Source organism: Schistocerca cancellata, unplaced genomic scaffold (genome assembly GCF_023864275.1).
Source record: "Schistocerca cancellata isolate TAMUIC-IGC-003103 unplaced genomic scaffold, iqSchCanc2.1 HiC_scaffold_332, whole genome shotgun sequence".
In the NCBI taxonomy this organism is placed as follows: Eukaryota; Metazoa; Arthropoda; class Insecta; order Orthoptera; family Acrididae; genus Schistocerca; species Schistocerca cancellata.
In genome coordinates this window covers 1-15,389 of record NW_026046350.1, presented here as the reverse complement: position 1 = coordinate 15,389, position 15,389 = coordinate 1, and the positions used below count along the sequence as shown (strand labels likewise).

Sequence of the window (15,389 nt, the reverse complement as noted above, 5' to 3'; positions counted from 1 at the left end):
CTAGCAGATACACATGGTAAAACATTCGACTTGCGTTAGCTCATAAATTGCTACACGTCATCGTCTGCAAGCTAAAATGGACACATCTGCACTGCCCAGTGAGGCGACACTTGTACTAACACCTGGTGGACGGCTGTGAGACGAGGAGATGAGCTGCGGCTTCTGGGCGCGACTGTAACGCTGCGCCCTCGATCAAATAACACTGCACATTGCTGGTGACCCACGTGTTTAGTAGTGACGCAACTGCTAGGATGCAGCTCAACGTCCGCCTTTTGAGAGCGAGAAAATTTTCGCAGTCGGCAGGACTCGAACCTACGCTCCCAGAGGGAATCTGATTTCAAGTCAGACGCCTTAACCACTCGGCCACGACTGCCGGTGGCGGAAGCGACTCCCGACAAGTCAAACCGCCATCTTTAGAAGCAATCTGATGGCAGAAAACGGCGTGGCCTCACTCTTTGCTGTAGGGTTTCCATTAGCCGTTACGAAAGTGTACTAATTTTCGCCCAGACAGGGACTTGAACCCAGGACCCTTCGGTTGAAAACCTAACGCTCTACCGACTCAGCTATGCGGGACCACGCACGAGCATTATCGTACAGCTGCGTGGTGTGCGAGTGTTTCGCATGTCGTAATTGCTGGCTTATGGCTCCAATGGCGACTTCACCGACTTCCCACTGACGCACCGCTGACGCTAGTTTTCTGTCGTCTTAAAACGATGGACATACCTCCAAGCAGCTGCGAGATCTTAAGAAAAGAAAAAAAAAAAAAAAAACGCTGCACTACTGCTTTTGCCGCACTCGAATGATTGAAATTGCGATTCTTAAAAAGAAAATGAAATTTTCGAGCACATCTGTGTACTCACCATCTCAGCGACGGCTTTCTGCAGTCCCAGCGTCAGTGCGAGGTGAACCGATAGGCACAGTAAGCAGCGGTCGTCGCGAAAACTCAGTATTCTTAAAACGGAAATTTTCGTCTTGTTGAGAATGGCGTCACTGGTTGCACCCGCATTCGCCCACGCATGTCACATGTGTGCGAAAACGTTTGCTCCTCTTTACGCAAAATCGCACGCAGCCGGTAGGATTCGAACCTACGCTCCCAGAGGGAATCTGATTTCGAGTCAGACGCCTTAACCACTCGGCCACGACTGCCGTTAGCGCGGTGTTCTCCCGACACATGCAACTGCTACCGTATAAAACGCTGTGGTGTCAGAAAACGGCGTAGCTGCATTATTTTCCGTAGCGTTTCCACCGCTACCAGACGAATCGCTACCAAAGTATTAAAATTTCCGCCCGGACAGGGACTTGAACCCTGGACCCTTAGGTTAAAAGCCTAATGCTCTACCGACTGAGCTATCCGGGCTCACACAAGGCTGCAAAATCTCCTACGATGCACAACTATACATTGACTCATGTCCTTTACTGTTGTGCAATCGCTGCATGGGGCCGTTACTAATAAAACGTCGCCTAAATGCTGTCTACAAACTTATCGCGCTAAGCCCGTAACACACTATCGAAGACTGCTGACACACGATGCAACAACAAATTGCACCAGTTGTTACGTCTCATACGTTGGAGCAGAGAATTTACGTGTTTTGTCGACACTCACTGGGCAATTGGAAAATTCACAAGCATTTCGAATGCAATGTTTCCCACGCTTTCGCTCATTTCACGGTTCCGTTGAAGACGTTCTTCACCACCTGACACAGAAAAAGGAATGCAGTCGGTAGGATATTTTTAATTCTTTTGCTTCTAAGGGAGTTAGTTATCTAGTAAGTTCCTCTTGTGGCATGCAATAGACAACCAGAACAGCTACAGGAGAGAGTCATTTTTGTTGTCAGCGGTAGTTGCATTATCACAAACGCAGAGTAATTCCATTGGCGTCGCATCAAAACGAGTACCTGCCGAAACCCGGGATCGAACCAGGGACCTTTAGATCTTCAGTCTAACGCTCTCCCAACTGAGCTATTTCGGCTGACGGCGAAGGTTGCCATTTGCATGTGTTCGTTCACTTCTGCCTCGTTGCCAATTTCACAGTCACCTTCGTCTGATAAGACACAGGGACGCTGAAGGGCGAGCAGCCGATGCAGTGAAGTTCCACACACATTTCTTCAGCTTCCGTCATCGTAACAAGCAAACATGTCGACTCGATTCGTGTGATATTGAATTCGCTGACTTGACGTGACGCCACGCTGACGCTAGAAAACCCGTGCTATATCGATGCCAGGGGCAACTCGTGTGCAGAGAACGAGACACAAGAAGGAGTGAGCCTCTCCACCATATGAGAGGCAGTATCTAGCAGATACACATGGTAAAACATTCGACTTGCGTTAGCTCATAAATTGCTACACGTCATCGTCTGCAAGCTAAAATGGACACATCTGCACTGCCCAGTGAGGCGACACTTGTACTAACACCTGGTGGACGGCTGTGAGACGAGGAGATGAGCTGCGGCTTCTGGGCGCGACTGTAACGCTGCGCCCTCGATCAAATAACACTGCACATTGCTGGTGACCCACGTGTTTAGTAGTGACGCAACTGCTAGGATGCAGCTCAACGTCCGCCTTTTGAGAGCGAGAAAATTTTCGCAGTCGGCAGGACTCGAACCTACGCTCCCAGAGGGAATCTGATTTCAAGTCAGACGCCTTAACCACTCGGCCACGACTGCCGGTGGCGGAAGCGACTCCCGACAAGTCAAACCGCCATCTTTAGAAGCAATCTGATGGCAGAAAACGGCGTGGCCTCACTCTTTGCTGTAGGGTTTCCATTAGCCGTTACGAAAGTGTACTAATTTTCGCCCAGACAGGGACTTGAACCCAGGACCCTTCGGTTGAAAACCTAACGCTCTACCGACTCAGCTATGCGGGACCACGCACGAGCATTATCGTACAGCTGCGTGGTGTGCGAGTGTTTCGCATGTCGTAATTGCTGGCTTATGGCTCCAATGGCGACTTCACCGACTTCCCACTGACGCACCGCTGACGCTAGTTTTCTGTCGTCTTAAAACGATGGACATACCTCCAAGCAGCTGCGAGATCTTAAGAAAAGAAAAAAAAAAAAAAAACGCTGCACTACTGCTTTTGCCGCACTCGAATGATTGAAATTGCGATTCTTAAAAAGAAAATGAAATTTTCGAGCACATCTGTGTACTCACCATCTCAGCGACGGCTTTCTGCAGTCCCAGCGTCAGTGCGAGGTGAACCGATAGGCACAGTAAGCAGCGGTCGTCGCGAAAACTCAGTATTCTTAAAACGGAAATTTTCGTCTTGTTGAGAATGGCGTCACTGGTTGCACCCGCATTCGCCCACGCATGTCACATGTGTGCGAAAACGTTTGCTCCTCTTTACGCAAAATCGCACGCAGCCGGTAGGATTCGAACCTACGCTCCCAGAGGGAATCTGATTTCGAGTCAGACGCCTTAACCACTCGGCCACGACTGCCGTTAGCGCGGTGTTCTCCCGACACATGCAACTGCTACCGTATAAAACGCTGTGGTGTCAGAAAACGGCGTAGCTGCATTATTTTCCGTAGCGTTTCCACCGCTACCAGACGAATCGCTACCAAAGTATTAAAATTTCCGCCCGGACAGGGACTTGAACCCTGGACCCTTAGGTTAAAAGCCTAATGCTCTACCGACTGAGCTATCCGGGCTCACACAAGGCTGCAAAATCTCCTACGATGCACAACTATACATTGACTCATGTCCTTTACTGTTGTGCAATCGCTGCATGGGGCCGTTACTAATAAAACGTCGCCTAAATGCTGTCTACAAACTTATCGCGCTAAGCCCGTAACACACTATCGAAGACTGCTGACACACGATGCAACAACAAATTGCACCAGTTGTTACGTCTCATACGTTGGAGCAGAGAATTTACGTGTTTTGTCGACACTCACTGGGCAATTGGAAAATTCACAAGCATTTCGAATGCAATGTTTCCCACGCTTTCGCTCATTTCACGGTTCCGTTGAAGACGTTCTTCACCACCTGACACAGAAAAAGGAATGCAGTCGGTAGGATATTTTTAATTCTTTTGCTTCTAAGGGAGTTAGTTATCTAGTAAGTTCCTCTTGTGGCATGCAATAGACAACCAGAACAGCTACAGGAGAGAGTCATTTTTGTTGTCAGCGGTAGTTGCATTATCACAAACGCAGAGTAATTCCATTGGCGTCGCATCAAAACGAGTACCTGCCGAAACCCGGGATCGAACCAGGGACCTTTAGATCTTCAGTCTAACGCTCTCCCAACTGAGCTATTTCGGCTGACGGCGAAGGTTGCCATTTGCATGTGTTCGTTCACTTCTGCCTCGTTGCCAATTTCACAGTCACCTTCGTCTGATAAGACACAGGGACGCTGAAGGGCGAGCAGCCGATGCAGTGAAGTTCCACACACATTTCTTCAGCTTCCGTCATCGTAACAAGCAAACATGTCGACTCGATTCGTGTGATATTGAATTCGCTGACTTGACGTGACGCCACGCTGACGCTAGAAAACCCGTGCTATATCGATGCCAGGGGCAACTCGTGTGCAGAGAACGAGACACAAGAAGGAGTGAGCCTCTCCACCATATGAGAGGCAGTATCTAGCAGATACACATGGTAAAACATTCGACTTGCGTTAGCTCATAAATTGCTACACGTCATCGTCTGCAAGCTAAAATGGACACATCTGCACTGCCCAGTGAGGCGACACTTGTACTAACACCTGGTGGACGGCTGTGAGACGAGGAGATGAGCTGCGGCTTCTGGGCGCGACTGTAACGCTGCGCCCTCGATCAAATAACACTGCACATTGCTGGTGACCCACGTGTTTAGTAGTGACGCAACTGCTAGGATGCAGCTCAACGTCCGCCTTTTGAGAGCGAGAAAATTTTCGCAGTCGGCAGGACTCGAACCTACGCTCCCAGAGGGAATCTGATTTCAAGTCAGACGCCTTAACCACTCGGCCACGACTGCCGGTGGCGGAAGCGACTCCCGACAAGTCAAACCGCCATCTTTAGAAGCAATCTGATGGCAGAAAACGGCGTGGCCTCACTCTTTGCTGTAGGGTTTCCATTAGCCGTTACGAAAGTGTACTAATTTTCGCCCAGACAGGGACTTGAACCCAGGACCCTTCGGTTGAAAACCTAACGCTCTACCGACTCAGCTATGCGGGACCACGCACGAGCATTATCGTACAGCTGCGTGGTGTGCGAGTGTTTCGCATGTCGTAATTGCTGGCTTATGGCTCCAATGGCGACTTCACCGACTTCCCACTGACGCACCGCTGACGCTAGTTTTCTGTCGTCTTAAAACGATGGACATACCTCCAAGCAGCTGCGAGATCTTAAGAAAAGAAAAAAAAAAAAAAAAAACGCTGCACTACTGCTTTTGCCGCACTCGAATGATTGAAATTGCGATTCTTAAAAAGAAAATGAAATTTTCGAGCACATCTGTGTACTCACCATCTCAGCGACGGCTTTCTGCAGTCCCAGCGTCAGTGCGAGGTGAACCGATAGGCACAGTAAGCAGCGGTCGTCGCGAAAACTCAGTATTCTTAAAACGGAAATTTTCGTCTTGTTGAGAATGGCGTCACTGGTTGCACCCGCATTCGCCCACGCATGTCACATGTGTGCGAAAACGTTTGCTCCTCTTTACGCAAAATCGCACGCAGCCGGTAGGATTCGAACCTACGCTCCCAGAGGGAATCTGATTTCGAGTCAGACGCCTTAACCACTCGGCCACGACTGCCGTTAGCGCGGTGTTCTCCCGACACATGCAACTGCTACCGTATAAAACGCTGTGGTGTCAGAAAACGGCGTAGCTGCATTATTTTCCGTAGCGTTTCCACCGCTACCAGACGAATCGCTACCAAAGTATTAAAATTTCCGCCCGGACAGGGACTTGAACCCTGGACCCTTAGGTTAAAAGCCTAATGCTCTACCGACTGAGCTATCCGGGCTCACACAAGGCTGCAAAATCTCCTACGATGCACAACTATACATTGACTCATGTCCTTTACTGTTGTGCAATCGCTGCATGGGGCCGTTACTAATAAAACGTCGCCTAAATGCTGTCTACAAACTTATCGCGCTAAGCCCGTAACACACTATCGAAGACTGCTGACACACGATGCAACAACAAATTGCACCAGTTGTTACGTCTCATACGTTGGAGCAGAGAATTTACGTGTTTTGTCGACACTCACTGGGCAATTGGAAAATTCACAAGCATTTCGAATGCAATGTTTCCCACGCTTTCGCTCATTTCACGGTTCCGTTGAAGACGTTCTTCACCACCTGACACAGAAAAAGGAATGCAGTCGGTAGGATATTTTTAATTCTTTTGCTTCTAAGGGAGTTAGTTATCTAGTAAGTTCCTCTTGTGGCATGCAATAGACAACCAGAACAGCTACAGGAGAGAGTCATTTTTGTTGTCAGCGGTAGTTGCATTATCACAAACGCAGAGTAATTCCATTGGCGTCGCATCAAAACGAGTACCTGCCGAAACCCGGGATCGAACCAGGGACCTTTAGATCTTCAGTCTAACGCTCTCCCAACTGAGCTATTTCGGCTGACGGCGAAGGTTGCCATTTGCATGTGTTCGTTCACTTCTGCCTCGTTGCCAATTTCACAGTCACCTTCGTCTGATAAGACACAGGGACGCTGAAGGGCGAGCAGCCGATGCAGTGAAGTTCCACACACATTTCTTCAGCTTCCGTCATCGTAACAAGCAAACATGTCGACTCGATTCGTGTGATATTGAATTCGCTGACTTGACGTGACGCCACGCTGACGCTAGAAAACCCGTGCTATATCGATGCCAGGGGCAACTCGTGTGCAGAGAACGAGACACAAGAAGGAGTGAGCCTCTCCACCATATGAGAGGCAGTATCTAGCAGATACACATGGTAAAACATTCGACTTGCGTTAGCTCATAAATTGCTACACGTCATCGTCTGCAAGCTAAAATGGACACATCTGCACTGCCCAGTGAGGCGACACTTGTACTAACACCTGGTGGACGGCTGTGAGACGAGGAGATGAGCTGCGGCTTCTGGGCGCGACTGTAACGCTGCGCCCTCGATCAAATAACACTGCACATTGCTGGTGACCCACGTGTTTAGTAGTGACGCAACTGCTAGGATGCAGCTCAACGTCCGCCTTTTGAGAGCGAGAAAATTTTCGCAGTCGGCAGGACTCGAACCTACGCTCCCAGAGGGAATCTGATTTCAAGTCAGACGCCTTAACCACTCGGCCACGACTGCCGGTGGCGGAAGCGACTCCCGACAAGTCAAACCGCCATCTTTAGAAGCAATCTGATGGCAGAAAACGGCGTGGCCTCACTCTTTGCTGTAGGGTTTCCATTAGCCGTTACGAAAGTGTACTAATTTTCGCCCAGACAGGGACTTGAACCCAGGACCCTTCGGTTGAAAACCTAACGCTCTACCGACTCAGCTATGCGGGACCACGCACGAGCATTATCGTACAGCTGCGTGGTGTGCGAGTGTTTCGCATGTCGTAATTGCTGGCTTATGGCTCCAATGGCGACTTCACCGACTTCCCACTGACGCACCGCTGACGCTAGTTTTCTGTCGTCTTAAAACGATGGACATACCTCCAAGCAGCTGCGAGATCTTAAGAAAAGAAAAAAAAAAAAAAAAAACGCTGCACTACTGCTTTTGCCGCACTCGAATGATTGAAATTGCGATTCTTAAAAAGAAAATGAAATTTTCGAGCACATCTGTGTACTCACCATCTCAGCGACGGCTTTCTGCAGTCCCAGCGTCAGTGCGAGGTGAACCGATAGGCACAGTAAGCAGCGGTCGTCGCGAAAACTCAGTATTCTTAAAACGGAAATTTTCGTCTTGTTGAGAATGGCGTCACTGGTTGCACCCGCATTCGCCCACGCATGTCACATGTGTGCGAAAACGTTTGCTCCTCTTTACGCAAAATCGCACGCAGCCGGTAGGATTCGAACCTACGCTCCCAGAGGGAATCTGATTTCGAGTCAGACGCCTTAACCACTCGGCCACGACTGCCGTTAGCGCGGTGTTCTCCCGACACATGCAACTGCTACCGTATAAAACGCTGTGGTGTCAGAAAACGGCGTAGCTGCATTATTTTCCGTAGCGTTTCCACCGCTACCAGACGAATCGCTACCAAAGTATTAAAATTTCCGCCCGGACAGGGACTTGAACCCTGGACCCTTAGGTTAAAAGCCTAATGCTCTACCGACTGAGCTATCCGGGCTCACACAAGGCTGCAAAATCTCCTACGATGCACAACTATACATTGACTCATGTCCTTTACTGTTGTGCAATCGCTGCATGGGGCCGTTACTAATAAAACGTCGCCTAAATGCTGTCTACAAACTTATCGCGCTAAGCCCGTAACACACTATCGAAGACTGCTGACACACGATGCAACAACAAATTGCACCAGTTGTTACGTCTCATACGTTGGAGCAGAGAATTTACGTGTTTTGTCGACACTCACTGGGCAATTGGAAAATTCACAAGCATTTCGAATGCAATGTTTCCCACGCTTTCGCTCATTTCACGGTTCCGTTGAAGACGTTCTTCACCACCTGACACAGAAAAAGGAATGCAGTCGGTAGGATATTTTTAATTCTTTTGCTTCTAAGGGAGTTAGTTATCTAGTAAGTTCCTCTTGTGGCATGCAATAGACAACCAGAACAGCTACAGGAGAGAGTCATTTTTGTTGTCAGCGGTAGTTGCATTATCACAAACGCAGAGTAATTCCATTGGCGTCGCATCAAAACGAGTACCTGCCGAAACCCGGGATCGAACCAGGGACCTTTAGATCTTCAGTCTAACGCTCTCCCAACTGAGCTATTTCGGCTGACGGCGAAGGTTGCCATTTGCATGTGTTCGTTCACTTCTGCCTCGTTGCCAATTTCACAGTCACCTTCGTCTGATAAGACACAGGGACGCTGAAGGGCGAGCAGCCGATGCAGTGAAGTTCCACACACATTTCTTCAGCTTCCGTCATCGTAACAAGCAAACATGTCGACTCGATTCGTGTGATATTGAATTCGCTGACTTGACGTGACGCCACGCTGACGCTAGAAAACCCGTGCTATATCGATGCCAGGGGCAACTCGTGTGCAGAGAACGAGACACAAGAAGGAGTGAGCCTCTCCACCATATGAGAGGCAGTATCTAGCAGATACACATGGTAAAACATTCGACTTGCGTTAGCTCATAAATTGCTACACGTCATCGTCTGCAAGCTAAAATGGACACATCTGCACTGCCCAGTGAGGCGACACTTGTACTAACACCTGGTGGACGGCTGTGAGACGAGGAGATGAGCTGCGGCTTCTGGGCGCGACTGTAACGCTGCGCCCTCGATCAAATAACACTGCACATTGCTGGTGACCCACGTGTTTAGTAGTGACGCAACTGCTAGGATGCAGCTCAACGTCCGCCTTTTGAGAGCGAGAAAATTTTCGCAGTCGGCAGGACTCGAACCTACGCTCCCAGAGGGAATCTGATTTCAAGTCAGACGCCTTAACCACTCGGCCACGACTGCCGGTGGCGGAAGCGACTCCCGACAAGTCAAACCGCCATCTTTAGAAGCAATCTGATGGCAGAAAACGGCGTGGCCTCACTCTTTGCTGTAGGGTTTCCATTAGCCGTTACGAAAGTGTACTAATTTTCGCCCAGACAGGGGACTTGAACCCAGGACCCTTCGGTTGAAAACCTAACGCTCTACCGACTCAGCTATGCGGGACCACGCACGAGCATTATCGTACAGCTGCGTGGTGTGCGAGTGTTTCGCATGTCGTAATTGCTGGCTTATGGCTCCAATGGCGACTTCACCGACTTCCCACTGACGCACCGCTGACGCTAGTTTTCTGTCGTCTTAAAACGATGGACATACCTCCAAGCAGCTGCGAGATCTTAAGAAAAGAAAAAAAAAAAAAAAAACGCTGCACTACTGCTTTTGCCGCACTCGAATGATTGAAATTGCGATTCTTAAAAAGAAAATGAAATTTTCGAGCACATCTGTGTACTCACCATCTCAGCGACGCTTTCTGCAGTCCCAGCGTCAGTGCGAGGTGAACCGATAGGCACAGTAAGCAGCGGTCGTCGCGAAAACTCAGTATTCTTAAAACGGAAATTTTCGTCTTGTTGAGAATGGCGTCACTGGTTGCACCCGCATTCGCCCACGCATGTCACATGTGTGCGAAAACGTTTGCTCCTCTTTACGCAAAATCGCACGCAGCCGGTAGGATTCGAACCTACGCTCCCAGAGGGAATCTGATTTCGAGTCAGACGCCTTAACCACTCGGCCACGACTGCCGTTAGCGCGGTGTTCTCCCGACACATGCAACTGCTACCGTATAAAACGCTGTGGTGTCAGAAAACGGCGTAGCTGCATTATTTTCCGTAGCGTTTCCACCGCTACCAGACGAATCGCTACCAAAGTATTAAAATTTCCGCCCGGACAGGGACTTGAACCTGGACCCTTAGGTTAAAAGCCTAATGCTCTACCGACTGAGCTATCCGGGCTCACACAAGGCTGCAAAATCTCCTACGATGCACAACTATACATTGACTCATGTCCTTTACTGTTGTGCAATCGCTGCATGGGGCCGTTACTAATAAAACGTCGCCTAAATGCTGTCTACAAACTTATCGCGCTAAGCCCGTAACACACTATCGAAGACTGCTGACACACGATGCAACAACAAATTGCACCAGTTGTTACGTCTCATACGTTGGAGCAGAGAATTTACGTGTTTTGTCGACACTCACTGGGCAATTGGAAAATTCACAAGCATTTCGAATGCAATGTTTCCCACGCTTTCGCTCATTTCACGGTTCCGTTGAAGACGTTCTTCACCACCTGACACAGAAAAAGGAATGCAGTCGGTAGGATATTTTTAATTCTTTTGCTTCTAAGGGAGTTAGTTATCTAGTAAGTTCCTCTTGTGGCATGCAATAGACAACCAGAACAGCTACAGGAGAGAGTCATTTTTGTTGTCAGCGGTAGTTGCATTATCACAAACGCAGAGTAATTCCATTGGCGTCGCATCAAAACGAGTACCTGCCGAAACCCGGGATCGAACCAGGGACCTTTAGATCTTCAGTCTAACGCTCTCCCAACTGAGCTATTTCGGCTGACGGCGAAGGTTGCCATTTGCATGTGTTCGTTCACTTCTGCCTCGTTGCCAATTTCACAGTCACCTTCGTCTGATAAGACACAGGGACGCTGAAGGGCGAGCAGCCGATGCAGTGAAGTTCCACACACATTTCTTCAGCTTCCGTCATCGTAACAAGCAAACATGTCGACTCGATTCGTGTGATATTGAATTCGCTGACTTGACGTGACGCCACGCTGACGCTAGAAAACCCGTGCTATATCGATGCCAGGGGCAACTCGTGTGCAGAGAACGAGACACAAGAAGGAGTGAGCCTCTCCACCATATGAGAGGCAGTATCTAGCAGATACACATGGTAAAACATTCGACTTGCGTTAGCTCATAAATTGCTACACGTCATCGTCTGCAAGCTAAAATGGACACATCTGCACTGCCCAGTGAGGCGACACTTGTACTAACACCTGGTGGACGGCTGTGAGACGAGGAGATGAGCTGCGGCTTCTGGGCGCGACTGTAACGCTGCGCCCTCGATCAAATAACACTGCACATTGCTGGTGACCCACGTGTTTAGTAGTGACGCAACTGCTAGGATGCAGCTCAACGTCCGCCTTTTGAGAGCGAGAAAATTTTCGCAGTCGGCAGGACTCGAACCTACGCTCCCAGAGGGAATCTGATTTCAAGTCAGACGCCTTAACCACTCGGCCACGACTGCCGGTGGCGGAAGCGACTCCCGACAAGTCAAACCGCCATCTTTAGAAGCAATCTGATGGCAGAAAACGGCGTGGCCTCACTCTTTGCTGTAGGGTTTCCATTAGCCGTTACGAAAGTGTACTAATTTTCGCCCAGACAGGGACTTGAACCCAGGACCCTTCGGTTGAAAACCTAACGCTCTACCGACTCAGCTATGCGGGCCCACGCACGAGCATTATCGTACAGCTGCGTGGTGTGCGAGTGTTTCGCATGTCGTAATTGCTGGCTTATGGCTCCAATGGCGACTTCACCGACTTCCCACTGACGCACCGCTGACGCTAGTTTTCTGTCGTCTTAAAACGATGGACATACCTCCAAGCAGCTGCGAGATCTTAAGAAAAGAAAAAAAAAAAAAAAAACGCTTGCACTACTGCTTTTGCCGCACTCGAATGATTGAAATTGCGATTCTTAAAAAGAAAATGAAATTTTCGAGCACATCTGTGTACTCACCATCTCAGCGACGGCTTTCTGCAGTCCCAGCGTCAGTGCGAGGTGAACCGATAGGCACAGTAAGCAGCGGTCGTCGCGAAAACTCAGTATTCTTAAAACGGAAATTTTCGTCTTGTTGAGAATGGCGTCACTGGTTGCACCCGCATTCGCCCACGCATGTCACATGTGTGCGAAAACGTTTGCTCCTCTTTACGCAAAATCGCACGCAGCCGGTAGGATTCGAACCTACGCTCCCAGAGGGAATCTGATTTCGAGTCAGACGCCTTAACCACTCGGCCACGACTGCCGTTAGCGCGGTGTTCTCCCGACACATGCAACTGCTACCGTATAAAACGCTGTGGTGTCAGAAAACGGCGTAGCTGCATTATTTTCCGTAGCGTTTCCACCGCTACCAGACGAATCGCTACCAAAGTATTAAAATTTCCGCCCGGACAGGGACTTGAACCCTGGACCCTTAGGTTAAAAGCCTAATGCTCTACCGACTGAGCTATCCGGGCTCACACAAGGCTGCAAAATCTCCTACGATGCACAACTATACATTGACTCATGTCCTTTACTGTTGTGCAATCGCTGCATGGGGCCGTTACTAATAAAACGTCGCCTAAATGCTGTCTACAAACTTATCGCGCTAAGCCCGTAACACACTATCGAAGACTGCTGACACACGATGCAACAACAAATTGCACCAGTTGTTACGTCTCATACGTTGGAGCAGAGAATTTACGTGTTTTGTCGACACTCACTGGCAATTGGAAAATTCACAAGCATTTCGAATGCAATGTTTCCCACGCTTTCGCTCATTTCACGGTTCCGTTGAAGACGTTCTTCACCACCTGACACAGAAAAAGGAATGCAGTCGGTAGGATATTTTTAATTCTTTTGCTTCTAAGGGAGTTAGTTATCTAGTAAGTTCCTCTTGTGGCATGCAATAGACAACCAGAACAGCTACAGGAGAGAGTCATTTTTGTTGTCAGCGGTAGTTGCATTATCACAAACGCAGAGTAATTCCATTGGCGTCGCATCAAAACGAGTACCTGCCGAAACCCGGGATCGAACCAGGGACCTTTAGATCTTCAGTCTAACGCTCTCCCAACTGAGCTATTTCGGCTGACGGCGAAGGTTGCCATTTGCATGTGTTCGTTCACTTCTGCCTCGTTGCCAATTTCACAGTCACCTTCGTCTGATAAGACACAGGGACGCTGAAGGGCGAGCAGCCGATGCAGTGAAGTTCCACACACATTTCTTCAGCTTCCGTCATCGTAACAAGCAAACATGTCGACTCGATTCGTGTGATATTGAATTCGCTGACTTGACGTGACGCCACGCTGACGCTAGAAAACCCGTGCTATATCGATGCCAGGGGCAACTCGTGTGCAGAGAACGAGACACAAGAAGGAGTGAGCCTCTCCACCATATGAGAGGCAGTATCTAGCAGATACACATGGTAAAACATTCGACTTGCGTTAGCTCATAAATTGCTACACGTCATCGTCTGCAAGCTAAAATGGACACATCTGCACTGCCCAGTGAGGCGACACTTGTACTAACACCTGGTGGACGGCTGTGAGACGAGGAGATGAGCTGCGGCTTCTGGGCGCGACTGTAACGCTGCGCCCTCGATCAAATAACACTGCACATTGCTGGTGACCCACGTGTTTAGTAGTGACGCAACTGCTAGGATGCAGCTCAACGTCCGCCTTTTGAGAGCGAGAAAATTTTCGCAGTCGGCAGGACTCGAACCTACGCTCCCAGAGGGAATCTGATTTCAAGTCAGACGCCTTAACCACTCGGCCACGACTGCCGGTGGCGGAAGCGACTCCCGACAAGTCAAACCGCCATCTTTAGAAGCAATCTGATGGCAGAAAACGGCGTGGCCTCACTCTTTGCTGTAGGGTTTCCATTAGCCGTTACGAAAGTGTACTAATTTTCGCCCAGACAGGGACTTGAACCCAGGACCCTTCGGTTGAAAACCTAACGCTCTACCGACTCAGCTATGCGGGCCCACGCACGAGCATTATCGTACAGCTGCGTGGTGTGCGAGTGTTTCGCATGTCGTAATTGCTGGCTTATGGCTCCAATGGCGACTTCACCGACTTCCCACTGACGCACCGCTGACGCTAGTTTTCTGTCGTCTTAAACGATGGACATACCTCCAAGCAGCTGCGAGATCTTAAGAAAAGAAAAAAAAAAAAAAAACGCTGCACTACTGCTTTTGCCGCACTCGAATGATTGAAATTGCGATTCTTAAAAAGAAAATGAAATTTTCGAGCACATCTGTGTACTCACCATCTCAGCGACGGCTTTCTGCAGTCCCAGCGTCAGTGCGAGGTGAACCGATAGGCACAGTAAGCAGCGGTCGTCGCGAAAACTCAGTATTCTTAAAACGGAAATTTTCGTCTTGTTGAGAATGGCGTCACTGGTTGCACCCGCATTCGCCACGCATGTCACATGTGTGCGAAAACGTTTGCTCCTCTTTACGCAAAATCGCACGCAGCCGGTAGGATTCGAACCTACGCTCCCAGAGGGAATCTGATTTCGAGTCAGACGCCTTAACCACTCGGCCACGACTGCCGTTAGCGCGGTGTTCTCCGACACATGCAACTGCTACCGTATAAAACGCTGTGGTGTCAGAAAACGGCGTAGCTGCATTATTTTCCGTAGCGTTTCCACCGCTACCAGACGAATCGCTACCAAAGTATTAAAATTTCCGCCGGACAGGGACTTGAACCCTGGACCCTTAGGTTAAAAGCCTAATGCTCTACCGACTGAGCTATCCGGGCTCACACAAGGCTGCAAAATCTCCTACGATGCACAACTATACATTGACTCATGTCCTTTACTGTTGTGCAATCGCTGCATGGGCCGTTACTAATAAAACGTCGCCTAAATGCTGTCTACAAACTTATCGCGCTAAGCCCGTAACACACTATCGAAGACTGCTGACACACGATGCAACAACAAATTGCACCAGTTGTTACGTCTCATACGTTGGAGCAGAGAATTTACGTGTTTTTGTCGACACTCACTGGGCAATTGGAAAATTCACAAGCATTTCGAATGCAATGTTTCCCACGCTTTCGCTC

The 15,389-nt window shown here is 49.2% G+C and overlaps 26 non-coding genes across 26 annotated transcripts; all 26 read right to left on the bottom strand.

Annotated features, from left to right (window-relative positions):
• Nucleotides 1–291: 291 nt before the first annotated feature.
• Nucleotides 292–373, bottom strand: Trnas-uga (transfer RNA serine (anticodon UGA)). The gene has a single exon. It is a non-coding gene; the product is annotated as a tRNA-Ser (tRNA).
• A 691-nt stretch (nt 374–1,064) lies between these two features.
• Nucleotides 1,065–1,146, bottom strand: Trnas-cga (transfer RNA serine (anticodon CGA)). The gene has a single exon. It is a non-coding gene; the product is annotated as a tRNA-Ser (tRNA).
• A 138-nt stretch (nt 1,147–1,284) lies between these two features.
• Nucleotides 1,285–1,357, bottom strand: Trnak-uuu (transfer RNA lysine (anticodon UUU)). The gene has a single exon. It is a non-coding gene; the product is annotated as a tRNA-Lys (tRNA).
• Nucleotides 1,358–1,896: 539 nt separating this feature from the next.
• Nucleotides 1,897–1,969, bottom strand: Trnaf-gaa (transfer RNA phenylalanine (anticodon GAA)). The gene has a single exon. It is a non-coding gene; the product is annotated as a tRNA-Phe (tRNA).
• Nucleotides 1,970–2,580: 611 nt separating this feature from the next.
• Trnas-uga (transfer RNA serine (anticodon UGA)) lies at nt 2,581–2,662 on the bottom strand. The gene has a single exon. It is a non-coding gene; the product is annotated as a tRNA-Ser (tRNA).
• Nucleotides 2,663–3,352: 690 nt separating this feature from the next.
• Trnas-cga (transfer RNA serine (anticodon CGA)) lies at nt 3,353–3,434 on the bottom strand. Its single transcript has one exon. It is a non-coding gene; the product is annotated as a tRNA-Ser (tRNA).
• Nucleotides 3,435–3,572: 138 nt separating this feature from the next.
• Trnak-uuu (transfer RNA lysine (anticodon UUU)) lies at nt 3,573–3,645 on the bottom strand. Its single transcript has one exon. It is a non-coding gene; the product is annotated as a tRNA-Lys (tRNA).
• A 539-nt stretch (nt 3,646–4,184) lies between these two features.
• Trnaf-gaa (transfer RNA phenylalanine (anticodon GAA)) lies at nt 4,185–4,257 on the bottom strand. The gene has a single exon. It is a non-coding gene; the product is annotated as a tRNA-Phe (tRNA).
• A 611-nt stretch (nt 4,258–4,868) lies between these two features.
• Nucleotides 4,869–4,950, bottom strand: Trnas-uga (transfer RNA serine (anticodon UGA)). The gene has a single exon. It is a non-coding gene; the product is annotated as a tRNA-Ser (tRNA).
• Nucleotides 4,951–5,642: 692 nt separating this feature from the next.
• Nucleotides 5,643–5,724, bottom strand: Trnas-cga (transfer RNA serine (anticodon CGA)). Its single transcript has one exon. It is a non-coding gene; the product is annotated as a tRNA-Ser (tRNA).
• A 138-nt stretch (nt 5,725–5,862) lies between these two features.
• Trnak-uuu (transfer RNA lysine (anticodon UUU)) lies at nt 5,863–5,935 on the bottom strand. The gene has a single exon. It is a non-coding gene; the product is annotated as a tRNA-Lys (tRNA).
• Nucleotides 5,936–6,474: 539 nt separating this feature from the next.
• Trnaf-gaa (transfer RNA phenylalanine (anticodon GAA)) lies at nt 6,475–6,547 on the bottom strand. The gene has a single exon. It is a non-coding gene; the product is annotated as a tRNA-Phe (tRNA).
• A 611-nt stretch (nt 6,548–7,158) lies between these two features.
• Trnas-uga (transfer RNA serine (anticodon UGA)) lies at nt 7,159–7,240 on the bottom strand. Its single transcript has one exon. It is a non-coding gene; the product is annotated as a tRNA-Ser (tRNA).
• A 692-nt stretch (nt 7,241–7,932) lies between these two features.
• Nucleotides 7,933–8,014, bottom strand: Trnas-cga (transfer RNA serine (anticodon CGA)). Its single transcript has one exon. It is a non-coding gene; the product is annotated as a tRNA-Ser (tRNA).
• Nucleotides 8,015–8,152: 138 nt separating this feature from the next.
• Nucleotides 8,153–8,225, bottom strand: Trnak-uuu (transfer RNA lysine (anticodon UUU)). The gene has a single exon. It is a non-coding gene; the product is annotated as a tRNA-Lys (tRNA).
• Nucleotides 8,226–8,764: 539 nt separating this feature from the next.
• Nucleotides 8,765–8,837, bottom strand: Trnaf-gaa (transfer RNA phenylalanine (anticodon GAA)). Its single transcript has one exon. It is a non-coding gene; the product is annotated as a tRNA-Phe (tRNA).
• A 611-nt stretch (nt 8,838–9,448) lies between these two features.
• Trnas-uga (transfer RNA serine (anticodon UGA)) lies at nt 9,449–9,530 on the bottom strand. The gene has a single exon. It is a non-coding gene; the product is annotated as a tRNA-Ser (tRNA).
• A 691-nt stretch (nt 9,531–10,221) lies between these two features.
• On the bottom strand, nt 10,222–10,303 carry Trnas-cga (transfer RNA serine (anticodon CGA)). Its single transcript has one exon. It is a non-coding gene; the product is annotated as a tRNA-Ser (tRNA).
• Nucleotides 10,304–10,441: 138 nt separating this feature from the next.
• On the bottom strand, nt 10,442–10,513 carry Trnak-uuu (transfer RNA lysine (anticodon UUU)). Its single transcript has one exon. It is a non-coding gene; the product is annotated as a tRNA-Lys (tRNA).
• A 539-nt stretch (nt 10,514–11,052) lies between these two features.
• Trnaf-gaa (transfer RNA phenylalanine (anticodon GAA)) lies at nt 11,053–11,125 on the bottom strand. Its single transcript has one exon. It is a non-coding gene; the product is annotated as a tRNA-Phe (tRNA).
• A 611-nt stretch (nt 11,126–11,736) lies between these two features.
• Nucleotides 11,737–11,818, bottom strand: Trnas-uga (transfer RNA serine (anticodon UGA)). Its single transcript has one exon. It is a non-coding gene; the product is annotated as a tRNA-Ser (tRNA).
• Nucleotides 11,819–12,510: 692 nt separating this feature from the next.
• On the bottom strand, nt 12,511–12,592 carry Trnas-cga (transfer RNA serine (anticodon CGA)). Its single transcript has one exon. It is a non-coding gene; the product is annotated as a tRNA-Ser (tRNA).
• A 138-nt stretch (nt 12,593–12,730) lies between these two features.
• On the bottom strand, nt 12,731–12,803 carry Trnak-uuu (transfer RNA lysine (anticodon UUU)). Its single transcript has one exon. It is a non-coding gene; the product is annotated as a tRNA-Lys (tRNA).
• Nucleotides 12,804–13,341: 538 nt separating this feature from the next.
• Trnaf-gaa (transfer RNA phenylalanine (anticodon GAA)) lies at nt 13,342–13,414 on the bottom strand. The gene has a single exon. It is a non-coding gene; the product is annotated as a tRNA-Phe (tRNA).
• A 611-nt stretch (nt 13,415–14,025) lies between these two features.
• On the bottom strand, nt 14,026–14,107 carry Trnas-uga (transfer RNA serine (anticodon UGA)). Its single transcript has one exon. It is a non-coding gene; the product is annotated as a tRNA-Ser (tRNA).
• Nucleotides 14,108–14,795: 688 nt separating this feature from the next.
• Trnas-cga (transfer RNA serine (anticodon CGA)) lies at nt 14,796–14,877 on the bottom strand. The gene has a single exon. It is a non-coding gene; the product is annotated as a tRNA-Ser (tRNA).
• Between the last annotated feature and the right edge of the window lie 512 nt (nt 14,878–15,389).